The following is a 21303-nucleotide window of genomic DNA, read 5'->3' as shown; positions in this document are numbered from 1 at the left end:
CTTGATCTCCATATGTCAATTAGCGTGTTTGTGGCGGCTGTTCGTTTATGACGATGAGTCACCATGGGAAAAAAATTGAAAAACAACTTTGCTTGAAATTCAATGGATTAACGGCTATGAAATCGTTGAAAGTGTTGCGGAAGTATTTGGAGAGTCCATGCATAAATCTTTGACCGGCACAAAACATTCACTGAAGGTCGTAAAGTTTACGAAAACTTGCCTCATGCGAGTCGTGCATCCATCTCTGTTAATAAAGATAACATCGAAAAAGTTAAAAAAAAGTGCTTGAAATAAGCTCTTTTGACTTCAGAAATATAGCGACGAATCTCGAAATTTCTTATGGATTGAAGCAGCACATTGTGGATATTGTTTTGATTATGAAGCGGAATGGATATTGTTTTGATTAGACTCATGCTAAAACATCTGAATCTTTTGCGAAAGCGACGTCGACAAGACAACGTAGCTGAGGAACCAACATTCATCATCTATAAAAAAATTCGAAAAAGCATTGCCATGCTTGTATTATGTAAAAACGAAGCCTATTTTAAAGTCGATGCATGTTTCGACAGTCCGGGTCAAATTTGATCAGGTGGTACTTAGACCTCATACAATATAGGCTTAACTTTATATAGGTATATTTTTTGTAAAAGACCCCAACTTTTCTATATTTTTGTTGCTACTTACAAAAGTATAAAACAACCAACAGCTTTTTCATCCTTACAACCAAAAGTTTCCTTCAAATTTTCCATTAAACATTTCTGTCACTGAACAGATTTACATTAAATATAATTTTGTGCGGTAAAAACTGCCGACTAAAGCACGATAAGTTCACTCGAATCACAGCCGATGCAAAATCTAAGAGTATAGACCAAGGTTTTTTTTTTTACCTGCGGCTTCGCGAGTATTTGAGCCAAGTAACTTCTTAATAAACATCTACCGTGTCTGCAGCTGTTTGAAAGTAGCAAACTTCTAGGAACTAGCATTGTCCGGTAACATCGAGATAGGAGAATAATGTTGTACCAACACTTAGCTATATTGTAAGTACCACTGTAGATTCGATCTGTACTCGATATAATTTATTGCCCCTCAAATTTGCGTATCATGAATAAGAACGTTTATACGAACGCGCACATTTACATACATACTCCAATATTCATTAGAAACATTCCGATTATTCACACTTCACATTTAAAAGCCGCAACTGGGGCAACTACATACACACAAACATACGTACATACATACAAGTACATATCTGCTACGGTGGCTCATTTGCTCATGACAACTAGCGCTATGGTGGGTTTTCGTCGTTTTTGGGCGGCGCTTTGTGGAATCGAATTGCAATGGCAGCACTTAATTCAATTACATTTTGTACTGACAACCGACAAATACGCCCGATAAGCGTGTAGACAAGCTGGCAGACAAAGTGACAAACAGGCATGCGGATTGGCGGACCGGTGGACGATAAACCAAACAACAAAGCCAAAATTAATAGCGAATTCCTCAACCACAATTCTTAGCGGCACAAACTTAAACACATATACAGATGTGCATGTATATATGGTATATATGCATATGTGTGTGTTATTGAAAATTTTAGGTGTAAAATTGTTTTACTTATTTTCTTTTTGCATATGCCGATCGCCGATCGCCAAACGCAAATGCAAATTAATGATTTTTCGCACATTAAAGCCACAAGCAAGCCATTTTGTGTTTACGCAACATTGACGTGCTAACAAGCGCAGCAACATGTTGCCGGCATACAAACGAAGCTTGTACACATCGGCGCATAACTGAGCGGAGCATTTAACCTCAAACAGCGACAGGTGAACTTCAATTTTTTTGCATGCACTTTTCTCGACTCGTGTTAAAGTTTTTATTTTTTATTTTATTTTATTTGGTTTTAATTTCTCGAGCATGTGTGGCATTTATCTTTATTTATTAGTGTCTCGCGTTTGCGCAGTTTGACATTCACCGAACTCGATTGGCTTGTATGTTGTTTGTGGGACGGCAGTAGTCAATATGTTGTTGGTGTTGACATGATTTATGCGAAACTTAAACAGTTGGAAATCGCATCATTTGCTGCTCAATACTCTTTTAATCGCCTTTTAATTTCTTTGATTTTATTACTACCATTGCTACTAATCTGATTTACCGTTAAAAAATGTGAAGCCATAAATCGAGCGGTACTCATAGGAATTAATATTAATGGTTTTCGATTGTCCAGCGCTCGTAAACATTTTTTATTTTTTTTGGTTTACACCTAAGTATAAATTTTATTTAGCAGCAATCATTTTAAATAAATTTTAAAAATTAGTAAAAGTAAGTTGCATGAATTAAATAGTTTAGAAAAAATTTTAAAGAAAAAATTTCATCAAAATAAATATTACCGAATGCGTTAGTAAAAATAATTTATTGGTACGTAGACACTTCACTTTAGTGAAGGCAGATTAGCTGATCTACTGCTGTTACAACTATTCTATGAATACAACATGATGAGATAATTTACTTTGACCTTAAAATTATGAGAAAAACTTAAATCTTGAGTTCAACATCAAACTAATATCAAGATCAAACTTATTTTCAATTTAGCTAACAACCTTAAAAATCTAAGCTTCAAACTCAAATCAAACTCAGCCTAAATTTTAATTTTCAATTGTAGCCTAAATTTTAATTCTGATATACTCTAATCCTTAACCTCACCGTAAAGTCAATTTCATCTTTATTATACTCCTATGCTTCGATCTTAATATAAATGCCTATGAAAATTCCTATAATCTCGATCTCAACTTCAATCTTTATTTTAGTCTCAATTGTAAGCCCAATTTCAATCTCAAATTTTGAATAATCCCTAAATCTCAATCTAAATCTGGTAGCTGGTAATTAGTACGAGTATTTTTAGCTCAGCCTAGCACATACTAGATAAAAACTAATAATTCACTAAAGCGACAACATCTGTACTCTTTAAGCCATATTTTCCCACAAGTACTAGAATTGGTAAATTAACTGCTCCCAGCCCAGTTGATCGACAAAACAAGCAAATAAGTTGTTAAACGAGACATTTCAAGAATTTATTGTGTCTCAGACGCCACTTTTCTCATGGCCACACATACACATTTGCAATACACTCGATACAAAGTCATTCTTAGATAAATGAAAAAGGAAAAGAACTGCAAAAGTACAAACTGCTAAAACTTAAATAAAACGTCCGAATTGAGTGGCTGGCAGTCAAAATGAATCTGGATAACGCCTAAGTAGCGACGCAGTTAAGTACGGCTAACTAAGCTTACAAAGCAGGAAGCAGTAAGGTCGGCAACAACAAACGGTGCTGTTGCTAAGTTAGCCTTACATAAGTAACTAAGTAAGTTAGTGTGTAAATAAGTGGTTCTTTCATGTAATTTATTTGCTGGCATTCTATTTTAGTGATATGAGAGTACGAATTTATTGCCATAGCGGCGAAGATTAGTCGGCAATTTTGCGGTCCACCAAAAGGAAACGATACAAACGATTTTATGTAATAAGCGAGAAGATTTATTAGTGCGAACGTAGTGTTTGAATATTTCTGTGGAAGAGCATTATTGTCAATGGGAATGTTGTGTAAATTGATAGCGTGGAAGAACTTGGCGAGCGTCAGCGCACAATGACACGAGTGCGGTAGAAAAGTGGAAAAGTTTAGTTAATAAATAAAGTTTTCATAATTTTTTGAGATGGGAGAACATAGCTTCAAATTAAAGAATTTTTTAAAGACGTCGATTTAGAAATGTCCGTCTGTCTGTCCGTCTTTCTGTCTTTGCACACGGTCTTTTCTTCCCAAGAAGCAGCTCATTTGTCGGAAGCACCGATATCGCGCCACTATAGAATATATATATCTGCTAACTGAACGATAAGGCTCAACTTTTTATATAGAATATTTCGTATTTGTGAAGGGTATTATAGATTCGGTGCAATCAAGTTAACGTTTTTTCTTGTTCTTGTTTTTTTTAGATTTTTACCAGAAGCGTTTCACTGTGCGAAAATAACTATTAAGCTTATGTTTGACATTTGCTATTATTAGGCAGACATTTACAGTGTTGCCAGATTTATAAGTAATTTTATTACATTAAATCTTGAGAAAGTGAAATCTTCGATTGCGGATTGTAAAATCTTTGAGTAAGATACTTTTCTCAAAAAAACACTAGGAAATTTATGAATTATAATTTTTAAACGAATTGTAAGTATTGTATTTGTGTAGAAAAAATTAAAATCGAAAAAAAATATTTTTTCTCTTATTCCTCGTCCAGTCAATAAATCTCGCACTCTTTTTAAGCTGTCACTAATTTTTAAATGCCGCTTAACCGCTATGGTTTTCGAGTGGGTCCACACTGGCTACTCGCATTAACCCATCATCACTTGCTTGGTAATAGCATTGTAAAAAGTGCAAACGAAAAATAAAAGAGTGCATAAGATGCATAAAAGTGCAATTCGCAATCGTTACAATTTTCTTTTCAATTAATTTTCACTTTCGAATCTATCAAATGACGAGTCATAAATATTGTTGGAAATGGTGTGGACGGCAGTTGTTAGTCGACGAACGGCAGCACGCAGGCGCACAAACGCAACGCATACTTTTCAACACCGACAAGTTCGCCTGCCTGTGAATGTTTGTGTGGAAGCAACCGTGTAGCGGCAATCAAGTGACAATAAAGCTTGCCGCCTGTTTATAGTCGGCAATGGCTTCAGCGACACCATCAGGCAGCAGTTGCAGCAACAGCGCTTACAATATAAGCAACAACAACAACAAGTACAATAATAAGTATTGATGACCAAATGCCGAGCGGATGTTGCAGCTCGCCTCTCGTAATGGAGAGATTACAGGAAATATTGCAATGAGAGTAAATAAACTTATCGGTTGTCTGTTAGCCATTGGTAGTCAGCCGCACTGGCATTCTCGCCGCTTAATTTCAACTATAAAATATGCGTACAGGCACATCGCATGCGCGGTATTTCTGTTTGTACTTGCTCGTTTATCTTAGTTTTTGCTTTTAGTAACTGCTAATCTAGCTATTAGTTGAACAACCCAGTCTTTTACTATTTCACGTGTACGAAAATTCGTTTGTGTGTACGTGTGGGCAATTTCATTTCTTTTGGTTTGTATAACTGGATTGACGCATTTAAAAAAGGTCCTCTGATATGGTTCGGCTCCTGGTGGCGAACTTTAATGGCGGAAGAGTGGCAATCAAGCGGCAATAAAAAGTTCGAAAGTGCCATGAAGTGATTGAGTGAGACTCGGCTTTATAGTACATACTTTGTAAAGCAAAGAGGAGTACAGAAGAAGCACATAACACAAGAATCGTAAATTTAAATTTTTATGAAAAAATTAGTGCCTTCTTTGTTCTTTATTCTTATTCTTTATTTCTGTTTTAGTATATTACTTTAGAAGGACAGGTAGGGTTTTGAGTTAGCTTGGAGCTCTGTAATAATACAATAAATTAAGGAATGCGTTAATACATACCATAAGTATGTGTTACTTTAAAGTATAATACTAATCTGGAGACAAATAAATAATTGAGTTTCCATTACTTGATTGCTTATATGACTACCACAAAAGGTGCTATAATTTTAATACTTGAGAAAATGATTTGATATTTGATTCGAAGCTAGTCGTGGTTAGATGTGTCCTAGAATTTCTCCTCTCATTTGTGGCATGTGACTTAATGTTATCAGACAAATCATTCTTCAAGAGACGTTTTTTTATAACAAAATATCATTCGGTGACCTTTCTGCCGTTGAGCGCTCTTAGAAATCTCTAAGTGTTGGACGTAAAAGAAATTCTTTAAGATAGCTGACTTTCCAAAGATATGAAAGAAGCTTGCTCGAAATATTTTTCATGAAAATTTTAGTGTTCTCTGCTCAGACCTCAAGAGAATGATCATTGTAAAGAAATCGGCGAGAGCAAAATTTAAGGTAAAACGTAAATTGTATTGAAAAGTTGAAAGATCGCTATAATCGGTTCATAGTTTTCGATGGCAACTATGCTGAATAATAACTTTGCCAAAAACTATGATTTTCTTTAAATTTACATGAACTTTCTCGGCCTTTTAGTTGCGGTATCTTGCATCTCGTTCTTGAGTAAATACGAGTTTTAGGTATGTATTTGATCACACAATCAGTATGTTATTGATCAGCTGACTAAAAAACTATTCAACACATATATCAGTTATGGTTTTTGTGTGATATTTCATTAAGTTTTTTTTGTTATACTAATATTTTACGAACTTTCCAATCATATTGTTTTATTTAATTAATTTTACGAATTTATTTCCTTTATTCAAATATTTAATGATGTCTTAAATTTTGTTTGGTATTTTTAAATTTTTACTTTAATTTTTTTTTTAATGTTTTGATTATATTTTAGAAATATCTTAATTAACTTTTTGTTTATTTTTTAAATGTGAAATCGCTTAAATATTTTACGTTTTTTATAGTTTTATTAAAAAATACATATACTCAGGTATTTTAAACTCACATTTCACACAAAATTACAATAAAACGTTAAATACAAAAATACAAAATTTACTTTCAGAAAACTTTAAACTAAAAATGTTAATACTTTTCATTTAAAGAGTTGCAGTGCAATTAAACAACTGAAAGAAACGAAATTCGATATCGAAATCAGTGATGCGTACATAATATGAAAAAGCAAATGGCTTTTATTCACTCACTATAATGTATCAATAAAAGTCAGGCCTGCAGACGAACTCATAAATTACAGTTTTTGAAAAATTAATTATGCAAAATTACGAAATGCAAGATATTGATTTCTTTCAGACATTACGGAACTGCACACATATGTACATACATACATACGTACATGTTTGAGTATGAACATTTCATAACATATCTGAACTGTTCGCATAGGAAACGTTAACAGTTAAAAAAAAGTTATTAAAAAAAAGTAAAATAAAAAATTAATTAAAAATATGTCGTAAATATTTCAAAAAAAAAAAATAATAACAATAAACAAAATTTTAAAAATTTTATTAAGCCGGTGTTCCGTGAATTAACGTTTTGGGAGTTAGAGAAGCTCAAAAGAACTATGTGTAAGTACTTATGTAATCAATTTATTGTTTGCTTACAAAATGCGCTTTTCGAAGATTTAGCTACCGGAGAATAATAATAGTCACTTGTGCGTAACACAAGTACTGTTTACCATACCCAACACCTGCAACACAAAGTGCATTTAACTGAGACATAAAAATAAAGCAATAAAATGAAAAGCAATAAATCAATGATAAACTAAGCTATAGAATTTCCAATTTGTGTGCATACATAATAGGGTGTGTCGATTGCACAAAAGTTGCTTTATTGTTACCGCTAGTCAGTTCAAATAACCTGCAATAGAACCATTCTTAATTTGATTGGAGGAGTGTTAGTACATACTAGAAATCTGCCGTTACAGTCTCGAAACATTTTATGAAATGTGTGAAGCTGCCACAACAACAACAATAACAATATGCAATATTAAGCTCTTTCACAAAACAGTCTCACTTGGATTTGTTTGCGGTCATTAAGGCATTTACAATAGAACAGGGATGATCAATTTTATCGTTTTGGATAGGGAATAGTATGGCGATTTAATAATAAATTGCAAACCTGCCACACCTTCTGAACTGGTGGATCATAATGAATCATATGAATCAATTCGGTGTCTTAAAACAGTGAAATTATGTTATTTAATAGATATCGAACTTCAGTAGTCATATGTTCGAAAAAAGAGTTTAAAATCATTCAAATTTAAAATTTAAAAAATAAGATACTTAAAAGTATTTTTTTAATCTTAATCCTTTACCAATTAGAGTGGATCCGTGTTTTTGTTGTAATTACGTTAATTTTTACTTGATTTCTTTGTGGCAGAAAACCTTATGTATCTGTTATGCATCGTAAGATCAAGAGTTTTAGAGAGAGTGAAAATCGTCTGCCTTATTATATTTTTACTTGAAAGTTAAAGAAAAAAGAGAAATTTGAAAAAACAATAACACCAAAACAATAATGCAAGTTTATATTTGCTTCAAATTTACATTCTTATTTATTATTATTCTTCTGTGTAAAATTTTGAAGAAGTGCACTTTACATGTTTTGCACATTTTAATACTTGTAGTATTGTAGTTACAGTTAAAAATTACATACTAAAATTTTAAAGAAATATTTCAAATATTATTTGAGTTACAGGCTTCTAAAGAATTCAGTCCTCCTGCGTTTAGCATTAAACGATCTTTGACTTGAAACAGCATTTTTCGAATTTGCTTCAGCAATTTCTCAGAGAAAAATTATCTGATCAGTATTTTTTGTTTGTTATGTGTATAGTTCTTCATACAAAATGACTAATTTTAATAAATGACTTGATCAAAAATCGAACTTTGGTAGGCCAAAATTGACCGAAGTTTATTGTGCTGGAAATATTACAGATTTCTTTTATGTTTCATCCACAAAAAAGCTCGGAATCACTGCAACAGTTTAGAAGCTTTTTTTGCGAAGTTAGAGATCTGGAGGAAATACAAGTATATTTAATTTTCTATAACACTAGGTTGCTCCTTAAATCAATTTCGGTAAAAATGCCAAACGACAAAACAAGCTTCACGATTTATTTATATTATCATAGCTTACATTTCGGCACGAAAAGAATGGTGTTATAATGTCTGCAATTTTTTTTAATCGAAAAGTATCAAAGTATGCTATATTTTCGACCACTATAAAAACTTTATAACACTAGTTGGTCCGCTTCTTGTACTAAATACAGCTTGCCACATATTATGGAAATATTTTAAGCTTTAACGTGTTGTAATTATTGGATTTTTTTTTCAGAATTTTTGTTGTTGCATTGTAGTTGAGTATCTTATTACTGTCAACTGGCAGTGAGGTTAATTCTTGCATTTACGAGTGTAAGCATGACCGCCGTCACCTCTTCAATTCAAGCGGCCAGTAAGCAGCGGGGAAAAAAACAAAAAACTGACCATGAATGAGGTTGCATGAGAACACAGAGGAATATAAAGATACCACAAGCTGTGTGTAAGTGCTGGCTTACAAGTGCCACGGACTCTGTGGCAAGCAGCAGCAGCACAATAATGCGTGTCGACTCGAACACTTTAATTTCTTGCAAAACAAAGAAGAATCTCGAAGCCGGGATGCTCTCTGGGCCACACAACAGCCAACATTTGACCGAATTACCTTATGTACATGTACAAGTATGTTCTAGTGGCGGTGAATGAAGAAGCGCCGAAACGGACACGCAAACCAACTGGGCAGCGATGTGCAACAGTCGCATCAGTGGAGACACGTTGGCGTGAGGCATGTGGCGCTTTGTCAAAGTGTAGCGTGGGGAGGAGTAGCTGTCGCAATAACAACATACAGTTACAAACTGTATGGCAGCCACAGTTCAGATGCTGCATGCAACTTCGGCGGCTGCCGTAATTTACGATGTGCATTCTTGTGGCCGTGTTATGCAAGTCAACAAAACGGACCAGCGCAGGCGATAAATATTGCCGTGTCTTTCACACATTGCGCTGCAAAAGAATATAAAAATTCTAAGGGCCACCGCCTTCGATTCCGTGCCACTTCATTATTAAATTTTGCAACGGGAAGGAGGTATTCTTGGATGTGTATATGTGTGTGTGTTTGTGTAGTAATATTGAACTTTTGACCAAACAAGAGTTGACACACTTTTGGTTTTGCATTCATAACTGTAGCTAGTGAGTCAATTTGCATCTGCAACTCCGCGACAACGAATTATTTATTTTTATCATCCTCAATTACAAACATATGTACATATGCATACAAGTATGTGTGTGTGCACCTGTGATTATGTACGCATGTAATTGCGGACTTCATTTTTGGGACATCAAAAAATTTACTTTTCGCCGCAACAATTTAAGCTCATTAGTCGGCTTTAAGGCATTCTTTTTGCGCTCTCCGCTATTCCCCGCTATTCGGCGATAGTGATCGGCGTCACGACAGTTGTGCAAATTTATGAGTGATATTATAGTCGCGTATGCATATGGATTGTACCGACCTTACATTTTTTTTCACTTCATACGCCTAATTTGTAAAATTATTCAGAATTTCTCATGCTTCGAGCGATACAAAAGTTTTGGTTGTCACTTTTATAACGGTTGCTGTTGTAAATTTGCTTTAACCCAGTGGTATAAGGCAGAAGAAATTATATAGCAAAACTACAAAGGTTTTAATATTGAGATCTGACAAAGGGTATTTGTGACGTCACTTTAGCAGTGATCTCAAAGTGAACTGAGAACAGATTTTTATGCACTAACAAATTGTAAATGTCGCCAATAGCATATTAGCAAAACCGTTAACTGAAAGCTTTATAACGTCAATGGAGGTTATATAGTATAAACTTCAAAGTCTCAGCTTTTCAATTGCCTGAACTGCAGCACAAAATGGCATATTAGGACTATGGGCTGAAGGATGTGTGTATTATAGCTCTTTAACTTATTGGATTTTAGTTTCCACTGAAAAATCATCTTACATTACTGAACAGTCAGTGGATCTATGTTTTTCATTTCAGATACTAACAGTCATCATACCAGTGTTAAAAATTCATTAATCCAACAGGTAACCATTCACCCCGTGGCCATAGCGGAATTGTTGGAAACCGAAAAGCTGGTGGGCTTATAGTGAAGGGCACTTTTTTGTTAATGTTATCCGATGGCAACGAGTCTGAATTCTGCTATTCTTGTTTCAGTACTAAAAGTTTAGGTTTTGTGGGAGCTCGGTAATCACCTCCACTTGTGCCGTTGCAAGAACCTCCCGGCGCATATTAGATTGCAAGAGGTCTCTATAGCTACTTGTTCTGAGTTAAGTTCATATTGATCTAAATGTAGAGGTCCATTAGGTTATGCTATGAATTCGGGGGTACCAACTGAACCGACCGATTCAGCTTTCACAAAATTAAGGTCGAAATCTGTTGAATCTCATATCTTTAGCATTTCAGGCGTGTTAGCTGAAATTGGAATCAAACACGTCAACGGTTTTTGAGAGAATCATAAAGTCCGCTCCAGTCCTGCTTCAATAAGTCCTCCGTCAAGCCGAGCAACCTCAACACCTAACATGACCTAACTGTTCTGGATCTGTTAAAATGGTGTACATGGGATAATACACTAGTGAAGGGACGATATCGAGACACCATCGATTATAAACCTTTGAATAAAGTCTCAAAATTTTACTGGGCAATAAAATCGACTCCACTCTCAAGCAAGGAACCCTGAGCATAAAGGTATCAAAGGAAATGAGTTTGCCAAACTTCTACCGAACTAAGCTAATAGTATGAAATCGTTCTTCGCTGTAAGCCCCCACACATTACCAGAGGAGCTACGAAAAGTAGCAGAGTTTGTAGAAATCGCTACTTAAAACTAATTCTTCGTTAGGTAAAGTTTCTTCAGGAAAGTTAATACAAAAGATGCAAGTAACTAATTGTTCTCCCCAGGGACAAATTAAAGCACGTAGTCGGATTTTATACAGGCCACCGCAGGCTAAGGTGTCATTTGCACGAATTCGGAAACTGTTCTTCAGATCTATGCGAAAGAGACACGAGAACATAAACTCCTTGATTGCCCTGCAATCGAAAAAAAGGGGTCAAGCTATCGGGACAATAAATCTGGTGAGAGAATATTTAACATGTACTAACTCAGAAGCTTTACTGAGCCTCTTTGATTCAACTGGGTGATGAGGTGGTGTGATAGCAGCACAGAGTACATAAGAGCATAAGTGGCAGTGTTCTCCTCATCTAATAGCCATTATTAAGTCGACGGTCGAATATGGTATGAATAAATATTATTATGGATACTGTTTTTTTCTTAATTTCCAATTGAAATAAATACACATTGACATATAATCTCAAAATGAATATATATTAGCGTTTATACAAAACCACCCGTTAAATTATTGCACATGAAAATCGCATTATAAGTGAATGCACTAAATGTTTTGCATCTGGGCTAGTTCAAGTTTTCAAAAAGCATGCAACAAATGCCACATGCAAACATATTTACACACATACGCATATAAGTAAGTGTTAGTACACCAATTTATTTATATATACGAGTGGGCCGCCAAATGTTTAGTTGCAAGATGAACATCGCGATATGAAATCATATCAAGTGATAGTCAAATACTCGTGCTCGTACACACACATGTACGCTAACTATTCAGGAAGGCAAGCGGCCAGCCAAAAAGTGCAGTACTAATATTGTGCATCTAGCGCTTATAGCAATCGAAAGCAACAACAACAGCAATCTTAGATGCAACTACTTATTGCTCATCGCTGCTGGCGGGATACATTAAAAATATTTCAACATTTATTTGCTCTTAGCTAGTTGCAGGCGGTGGCAAGATTGCGAGGCACTCAAAGCCTAAGCAAAGATTAACAAATACATGCGCACACATCAGTGCATTCGTTTATGCATACATTTGTATATCATTTGTCGCTGGCGATAAATGTTGAGCAACAAGTTGCTGCAATCGCGCTAATACCTACTGGTGGCAGGTGCGTGCGCTTGGAGGCTTTGAGGAGCCTTAGGCACTTTGAAGTTAAAAACAGAAAATATTTTAATGAAATATTTGTCTAATGAAATTGTTGCTAATTAGTGAAAATTTTATGATTTCTTATCTTACTTATAATTAACATCAAACATGTTTTTTTTTCTAGTTTAAAATTTAGCAAAAATTTGGCATATACTCATGCAACATGTTGCCACAGGGTATAATAGTTTTGATCACCTAACGGTTGTTTGTAGCACTTAAAACTAATCGATATAGATGTCGGGTTAGATACATATGTATAAATGATCAGAATGACGAGACGAGTTGAAATCCGTCTTTAATATGCAATATATAACTTCCAAGCCGCTTAAGATATTGCAAGCCGCTATATATCAACCAAGCTTGCTAACAAGAAGGATTTTACCACCTTATGTTATGTTGAATACTACTCAAAGTACTATAACTCACTGAATAAATGAGTCACAATTATAAATTTCACAACCAGGATGCTAGGGAAAGGCTTTTTAGGATCTGGGAGGGACCGCTCCAAATTTGGTGTGTGAGGTGACCCAAACATTACTATTAGACACTGCAAATTCCGTCTGAGTCTTTCACTTCACATTATACAAATCAAACATCAATAAAGCTATCAGACTAAAATTTGCATAATAGCGTCTTCAAGGTATTTCATCTTACGTTCAAAAATTGTCGAAATTGCACTATAACTTGTACCAAAAATGGGTATAAGCAGGTCAACACTTCACCTAGCTTCATACACCTAACATAGGTAAATACTTGCGAACCTCCGGTTCACTTTATACCGCATCTATCGGTCAATATGTAAGAAATCTCAATACAATTCAGAAATATTTTTTGCGATTTGTTGCCAATATCAGTACATCAAGCAATAATGAAAAGTTTTGTCTACATATTTTGATATATCGATATTGTTATGAATATATATCTTTTAAGTCGATATTTTAGAATATCGATATATTTAAGATAATTTTATATCTCGATATTATATCAAAGCTGAAGTTAATAAGAGATTCCCCTTTTTTTGAAAAATTGCTGAAATATTTTTATTTTTTAAATTCAGCCCTATGCATTCAATATAATTTTTAAAAGTCAAGTCAAATCCCTAATATGGTGCCTCAATTTCATTATTAGTTCAATTTCAGTTTAAAATTTCTCTAAAATAATAATCCGATTTTGTTTGAAAATAGATAACGTGTTTATACTAAGTATTAAAGACCATGGTAACTCTTTGGTTTCGGATCACACAATAGAATTTTAAAAATAAAATATGCATTGAAAGCCCCTTCGTGCTGCGACACTGGCCGTTATTTGATATATGTATGTATGTATGTACTCGAACTAGTGGGTTTGCCTACTTTAAGCACCAGTTAAACCTAATATGACGCTAAAGCGGACGCCGGCTACATCAGCGCTCATATTGGTGGAGCAACAACACCCAGTCATTTGTTAATCAGCAGCAAAGATCAAAATCAACACCAACCACTCAGCCGCAACGCCGTCACTGGCACTTTTTTAATTGAATTAATCGCCGGCAATATCGTAATACCGGGGAGGTGGATTCACTAGCCACAGGTGAATATGTGGTGAGAACAAAACGTTTGTTTGTTTTTCCTCGGCAACATTTTTGATTGATATTTTGACATTCGAAAACGGTGAGCTCACACAAAGATAAAACTATTTCGAACAGCTAAGGTTTATCGCACCCATTTCGCCTGTTGGCTGGCTGACTGGCTGACTGATCAACGCCTCAATGGGTGTTGCTAGTTCATGGCCAGTGTCAAATTTTCAACGGTTTCTTTTTCGCTTGCGTGTATTTCGTTTTGGCTTTGTTTTTGGCATGACTCTAAACTCTGTTGTTTTGTCGACACTGTCGACACGTTGCCCCTCCGGAGTGTTGGGCGTTTGCGCGCGGTCACTGGGTGTGTGATTAATTTGAATGGATGTGTGAGTCAACAACGTTTACAACAATTTAAGCTGAGTTTAAGTTGAGTGGCTTTTTAATTTTATTGCAATTTTAACGGATTAATTTCTATTTCATTTATGTTTTTTGTTTTTGCTATTTTGTAAGTAAACTGAATTTCTTTTGAACCCTTGCTTTCACTTTTGCATAATTAAAAATCAATTTTATCATATAACTAAGTTCACCATCAACTTACCACAACAAATTACAACAACAACAGCTACAAAACATAAACAAAAAGTAGACAGCCGGCAGCAAGCAGGTGATGCCCGACAACCGCGACAAACTTGCCACCATTTCCAACGCCATCACCAACACCATCACCAACACCATCACGCTGCATGTCAGAGGCGTATTTCCGCGCCGGATGAATACTTTTTCTTAAATAAATATCAACCTGAATAGCAGCGTCCATGAAGGGGTAGCGGGATACATACATACTGGCATGTGGCATGTGGCAGATATCTACATATGTGTATGCGCTTTAGTAACTGTCGCATTGTTGCTGCATGCATATTAAATTGCGGCAAAGATGAATTGCTTGCGTTAATTTTTGAGTGCAAACGCCTGCACACACATATACACACACCATACAATCATACATTTATGTAATCATGTATATTTAATATGTCTGGCAATATTATGGTTTTTTGTTGCTTGTCCTCGCCTGCCAGTTAAGTAAAAAAAATTCATTCACTTTCCGCCTGAATCTTTATTTCATTTGCGCTTGACACGCGAATTTCGGCGAAATGTGTTGGCAATGACATTACGCATAATAACGGTGAGCGTCTTGTACAGGCGATTTGCTGCCCGGTTGGGTGTAAGTGTGTGTATTCGTGTGTCTTAAACCATTTTCGTTTACTTCGCACGTTTGCGGTACAATCAAAGTTAATAAGAAAGTTGATACCTTTTTAATTGAAATTTAAACTTTTTAAATGCTGTTGTGAGTAAAAAATTCCCCAAAAAAAAATGAAAAGGGAAATTAAATCTGCGCTTTTGATATTCTGCCGTGTATTGAATACGAATTGTAATTAATACAAATTGTTGGGAATTGGAGAATAAAATGAAATGAGAATAAGCCTAAGTATATAACGGTACTAAGCACAATATACCGTAACTAAGATTAATCTTACCAGCTAAGCCTTAAGCTTACAGCTTACGAAAGGGTTCAAAACACTCCAAAAAAATCAGGTAGTTTTCATTCACTTCAGTATCGCAGACGTGTTGTCCCTGTTTTGAATTATGGGCGCATAGCTTCTAGAATATCGAACGTGGATTTCTATTTGTTAACATATAATATCATAGGGTTTGTATATGTTTTTAAGAGTTAAGTCTCGGAGTCCTGAAAATATCAAATTTTGCTAAGGCTTGGTAGTGAGCAGAACTTTTTCCGTTGATTCTAATATATATTTTAGTCACGCCACAAATAGAATGTAGGTCTTTACAATCTTGTGCTGAATTTTTTCTCCTGATATATTTGAAACTTTAATTGTATCTTGAACCTATCTTAATCATCTTCTGGGAAGGGGATGTGCAATAGAAGCGTATTTTGGCTGAAGACAAGGATTTTACGCGGAAGCTATTCAAACGACTAATAAAACTTAAAGGGCTACACCCACGAGTGAATTTCAAAACGTCTAATTTGGTATATATACCCAATGTAGATATATTTGAGAATATTTTCCAAAAATTTTAAATTGACCTGGCAAATAGTTTCGGAGATATAAGCACATTTGTTTGAACTTTTGAACATAGTGTAATCGGCTTCCAAAAGTTTAAACGTGTTTTTCTCAAAAGCCTGTTTTCAGACTCGGAAGCTAAATGTCTCCGAAGCGGCTGACCATTCGACTTAAATTTTCAGACGATTTTTATACTCTCGCAACTTGTTGCTACAGAGTATAATAGTTTTGTTCACCTAACGGTTGTTTGTATCACCTAAAACTAATCGAGTTAGATATAGGGTTATATATATATATAAATGATCAGGATGAAGAGACGAGTGTGTAAGTGTGTGTGTTGAAATCCGGGTGACTTTCTGTCCGTCTGTCCGTCCGTCCGTGCAAGCTCTAACTTGAGTAAAAATTGAGATATCTTTATGAAACTTGGTAGACATGTTTCTTGGTACCGTGAGACGGTTGGTATTGCAGATGGGCAAAATCGGACCACTGCCACGCCCACAAAACGTCATTAATCAAAAACAAATAAATTGCCATAATTAAGCTCCACAAGAAGATACAAGACTGCAATTTGGTACACAGGATAAAATTAGGGAGGGGCACCTGAAATTTTTTTTAAAAAGTGGGCGTGGTCCCGTCCCCTAATAGGTTTAATGTGTATGTCACCTCTATCTGAAGTGTGAAAATGGGTGAAATTGGGTGACAACCCCGCCCACTCCCTGGAGATCGGCTACGGATCAAGGGTTTCCAAAATTTGTGTATATAAATCGCCGATTAATAAAATAAAATAAATTCTATAAATGTTCTTTTTTGTTTATTTAGTAAATTATAAAAATGGCTCTTTAAAAAAGGTTTACATTTAATATAACCCCACTTTAGGACAAGTAAGGATGCTATCGAAATCCAAATGACTATCACAGGTGTATATTTTTGCTTAAAGAATATACTGTTGGTTTGGCATTGTCTTTAGATTGCTTTAAGCTATTGGAGGTCCTAATTTAGACTTCCTTACTAAGCCTTTCAAAGGATTCATTTCAGCTGTTTTATTGTTTAATGTATAATTGGCTTTGTCAAATATATTTAATTTGCTCCGTTTCAGTTTCTTTTCGATTTTAGTTTTCTGTTTCTTCTTTATTTCACATTCTGTCCCTGCATTAAGGTAGAAAAATTTGTGTCCGAGGCAACATTGTGGGTAATGAAGATCTTTGACGAAAAGAGTGCAGAAGAATTGAAGTTGTCTTCTGTGATAAAAGGGCTAATAAAAGATATTAAAATATAATTGGCTCTTAGGAAGAACATTAACCTCATCTTTTGAATAGAGATCCTTTCAATCTAAATATATTATTATTACAGATGCACATTTAAAAACGTCCATGTATAGCTAGGGATGCATTGAGGTTGAGATTTGCAACTTCATAGTATAAATTGGAAGATTCTGTTAGTCTAATGATCGAACATTTGACAGGGCGGGAGCAACGCATTATTCTTATAATTCTTTTTCCTCTCTTATATTCTTGCTTCCTCTCTATCCGGTTATTTAACTTCGTTAACTTCCTAGCGATTTCATAATGGTGCGGGTCATCTCTTACTTAACGGCACAAATGCGGTAATTGACAGATAAGCAACAAAAGGAGAAGAAGTATTGAAAAGAAACAGCAACAACAGTAATAGCGATAACTAAACTGCGAAGTAACGTCAAAAGCAACTCGAACGCGTCTAACAAAGTAATTAAAGTAATACAAATACGGGTTGGACAAGTTCTCGCAAAAGCAGATGCAGAAGCGCTAAATTAGCTAAATGAATGAGCGAATGAACGATTGACTGAATGGCCAAGTTAAATTTGTGACAAAGTGATTGCTGTCAAAGCAATGTAAAGCAAAGCTGAAGCAACGGAGATAATGCAACTTGGATACAAAATGTACACACACACATACAACGACATACCGACATACATTTTACTTATTGTGTATACGGTATATGTATGTATATATAGTACGTGCATGTTGCATGATTATAACGGTCGCGCAATCTTTTCAGCTCCTAATGAAGACATTTCCAAGAAAATATGCATGCAAAATGCCAGCTAATATTTTATCTAATTCATGTAGCTTAGACATGCGACGCAAGGAAAAATTTAATATGACCTGGCAGCGCGAGGAATTCGGTAGGGACTTTTGACCGACAGGTGACATTGAAAAGTTGAGGTCAACCAGGTTGCGTATTTCTGCGTTGCACTAATGCATTATGAGCCGAGTGCGGGCGACCTGTAGCGGTGCATAGCTATCATGCCATTCTTGCTGCAGCGCCACTCGCACCGCGCACACACATTCCAACACAATATAATACTTTGTTGAAGATGCGTTGCATGCAACATTAGTTCATTATCGCCAGCAATTTATATCGTGCCGCGGAGTGGTTGCGCATGCGCGCACACGTAAATGTCAGCTCACACATTATTTATGCATGTGTATGTGTGTGTGAATGCATGTGGCTGGAGTTGGCATTCTCAGGTGAACGAAAGTTGCACTCGAGCGGCAGCAATTGTCGCTCCCGAAACACCCGCATGTGTGCACCGCCGTCGTTGCTGCTGCCGAGGTCATACCCTTGCAACTAATTGCCTGTGCACGCAAACACTCGGATGCGCGCCACATCTTTGTACGCATGCGCGCATCGCTGGCATATCTGCCAAGCAGTGGCTGCTTCTTCTTAGCTGCCGCTAATTTATTTTCAAATTTCATCTCATTGCGCGCTCCATTGGAAGTGTTTGTGGACACAGCAATTTACGTGGGTTGGGCGCTGAGTTAAGTGATTGGTTGGCCGATATGATGGGAGCAGCAACAGCACGTCGATGTTGTTGTTTTTGCCACAGCTAATTCAAGTATTTGTTCCTCATGCGTGTGTGTATATGGCTTTTCATATTTGAGGCTTATCGGCGTAGATCGTTAAAGCAATCAGCGTCGGTGACAGTTGCGTCAACTCCTCGAAAATTTCTGATTTGCTCTCTGTTAGTAGTACCGTAATTTTTCCGATGAGCTACTCTTTTGTGTGTTGTCGAAATGCCATTTCTCATAATTATTTTTTTAATTATAATTTTCGGTTTTTTAAGAGAACAAATCGATATCGCGGTGCATTCGTTGTTTCGCAGAAAAATAATATTTGCTTGAAGAGTAATGTTAACATTTAAGAATGTATCGGTGAGAGTGTGTATCAAAAGTAATTTAAAACTTCATGAAGTTGTTGTTGACCCTTAAATGTGATAGATATCATCAAAATAATTTTAATTGATTTAACATGTCAGATAATGAAAGTTTTAGAGCTTTATTTAGGCTTTCATATAATCACACAGAGGGCGCTCCGAACGCTTACTTTTGAAATTACTTCTAAATATCGGCAATCAAAGTTCGAAAGAATATAATTCGTTGAAAACTAATCTGTTTCCTGTGTAACCAGTATGATTTCCAAAGTAGAATAAGCAAATAGTTTGATCCCGGAAACTTTTTCAAATATATTTACTAAAAGCTTACATAAAGCTTACATGTACAGGATATTTGCGATTTTTGGGCCTGATATATCACAATTGTATTTCGTTTATAGGTCCCAATTTTTACATCTGATCAAATTTGAACTCGGAGTGGTCCATTCAAATTGCGCGCGCAAACCGAATCGTTGCACTTTTTTTTGATAGATAGGTACAATCTTTTCTATCTACTTTTATATAAAGGTATGTATATCCCCTATATCAATTATTGTGTAATTGGCGCTGTACATGAGATACATATGTATCTCTCAAAATTTTACATTACAAGTGTAAGTGTGACATATTACCGCCTGCAAATAATATTTCTTTATACACGAAGTAACTGCAAGAGTCGACCGCCCAACGAGCCAGTCCGCCTGTGCTAAGCACAACTGGTTCATGTTCTTCTAACGAGCCGATGCGAATTTGCCACCCAAAAGGTGTACGCTTATAAGCTTTCTGAGTAAATGCTTTAATCGCTTTCTTATTAGAAGCTAAAGTGCGATCAGAAACGCGCGCGAATGCAATTAATCACTGAGGAGAAATGGCTTCAAATAGGCAACAGAGCATAAAATCAACTGTCACATCAAGCGAGAGCACATTTTATGGAAATCATACGTATATACAAATGTATATACTATATACAAATATATATACATATATACATCTGTGTTTAAAGTGTTTTAAATGCGGTAAACATTGTGGCAAAAAGCACACACAGTCATCATGCCACATCAGGTGGCACATGCAGTAGCAGCTGTAGCAGGCTGCGTATTTCACTTATGACTAAGGAGTACGTGTACCTATGTGTGTGTGCGACAACTGTCATGCGGGCGAGTACTCCAAATGCATGCGACATTTAGCGGATGCGCGTGATAAATCACAACCGCCACACGTCATTAAATGAAAACCATATTCAATTAAGAAATGACAACCGCTGGGAGAAGCATAACAGTGTTTAGCAGTGAGTAGTAAGTGAAACGCGACTGTGTCTGCAAGCGCGGCTAAGAAGGAGACGGCGTTGCGGTATTTCCTTTGCGGCATGTGGCGGTGGCAGGACACACATTTTTATTTTTATTTTATTTTCCTTGCTGTACAAATGTTGGCAATCACAGAGCAACATTTTCGGTGACGCCGCCGCTGATGGCGTTGTTTGACAGCTGTAGACAGCACATGATTAGCTGCACACACACGCGCGCGCGATTTCTCACACAAATACTTGTGTACATTTATAATTGCAGTTATTGCGCAGCAGCGGCTGATAGCTTTGTAAGGCTTTTATTTAATTCCACTTTGCAATGCAAGCGGCCACCTTTGCGGCTTAAAGTATGCCGGCGAGTATACTATGTTATGTGTATGTGGTAACGGTAATTCTGCAAAGTTGCAATTGCACTCATTCAAGGAGCGTGCTGCGCGGAATGCCTTTGGATGGTTATTCCGTTATTTACTCATTTACATTGCAACCGCATTTGCTGTGCGTTGCCATGTCGTGGCCTTGCCTAGTATAATACAGACACTGTGCAACATGTTGTACATGCATATGCTTGTGTTGCGGCTGTAACTCTGCCTTGTTCTTTATCTTG

At 36.0% G+C, this 21303-nt stretch overlaps 1 protein-coding gene across 1 annotated transcript in view; it reads right to left on the bottom strand.

The window, feature by feature from the left end:
- LOC138857903 (pneumococcal serine-rich repeat protein-like) overlaps nucleotides 1-21303 on the bottom strand; it is a 182427-nt gene that overhangs the window by 13767 nt on the left and 147357 nt on the right. The gene's annotated exons all lie outside the window — the stretch shown is intronic.

The sequence above is a fragment of the Bactrocera oleae genome, chromosome 6 (genome assembly GCF_042242935.1).
Source record: "Bactrocera oleae isolate idBacOlea1 chromosome 6, idBacOlea1, whole genome shotgun sequence".
Lineage (NCBI taxonomy): Eukaryota > Metazoa > Arthropoda > Insecta > Diptera > Tephritidae > Bactrocera > Bactrocera oleae.
This window is presented reverse-complemented; position numbering and strand designations above follow the sequence as displayed.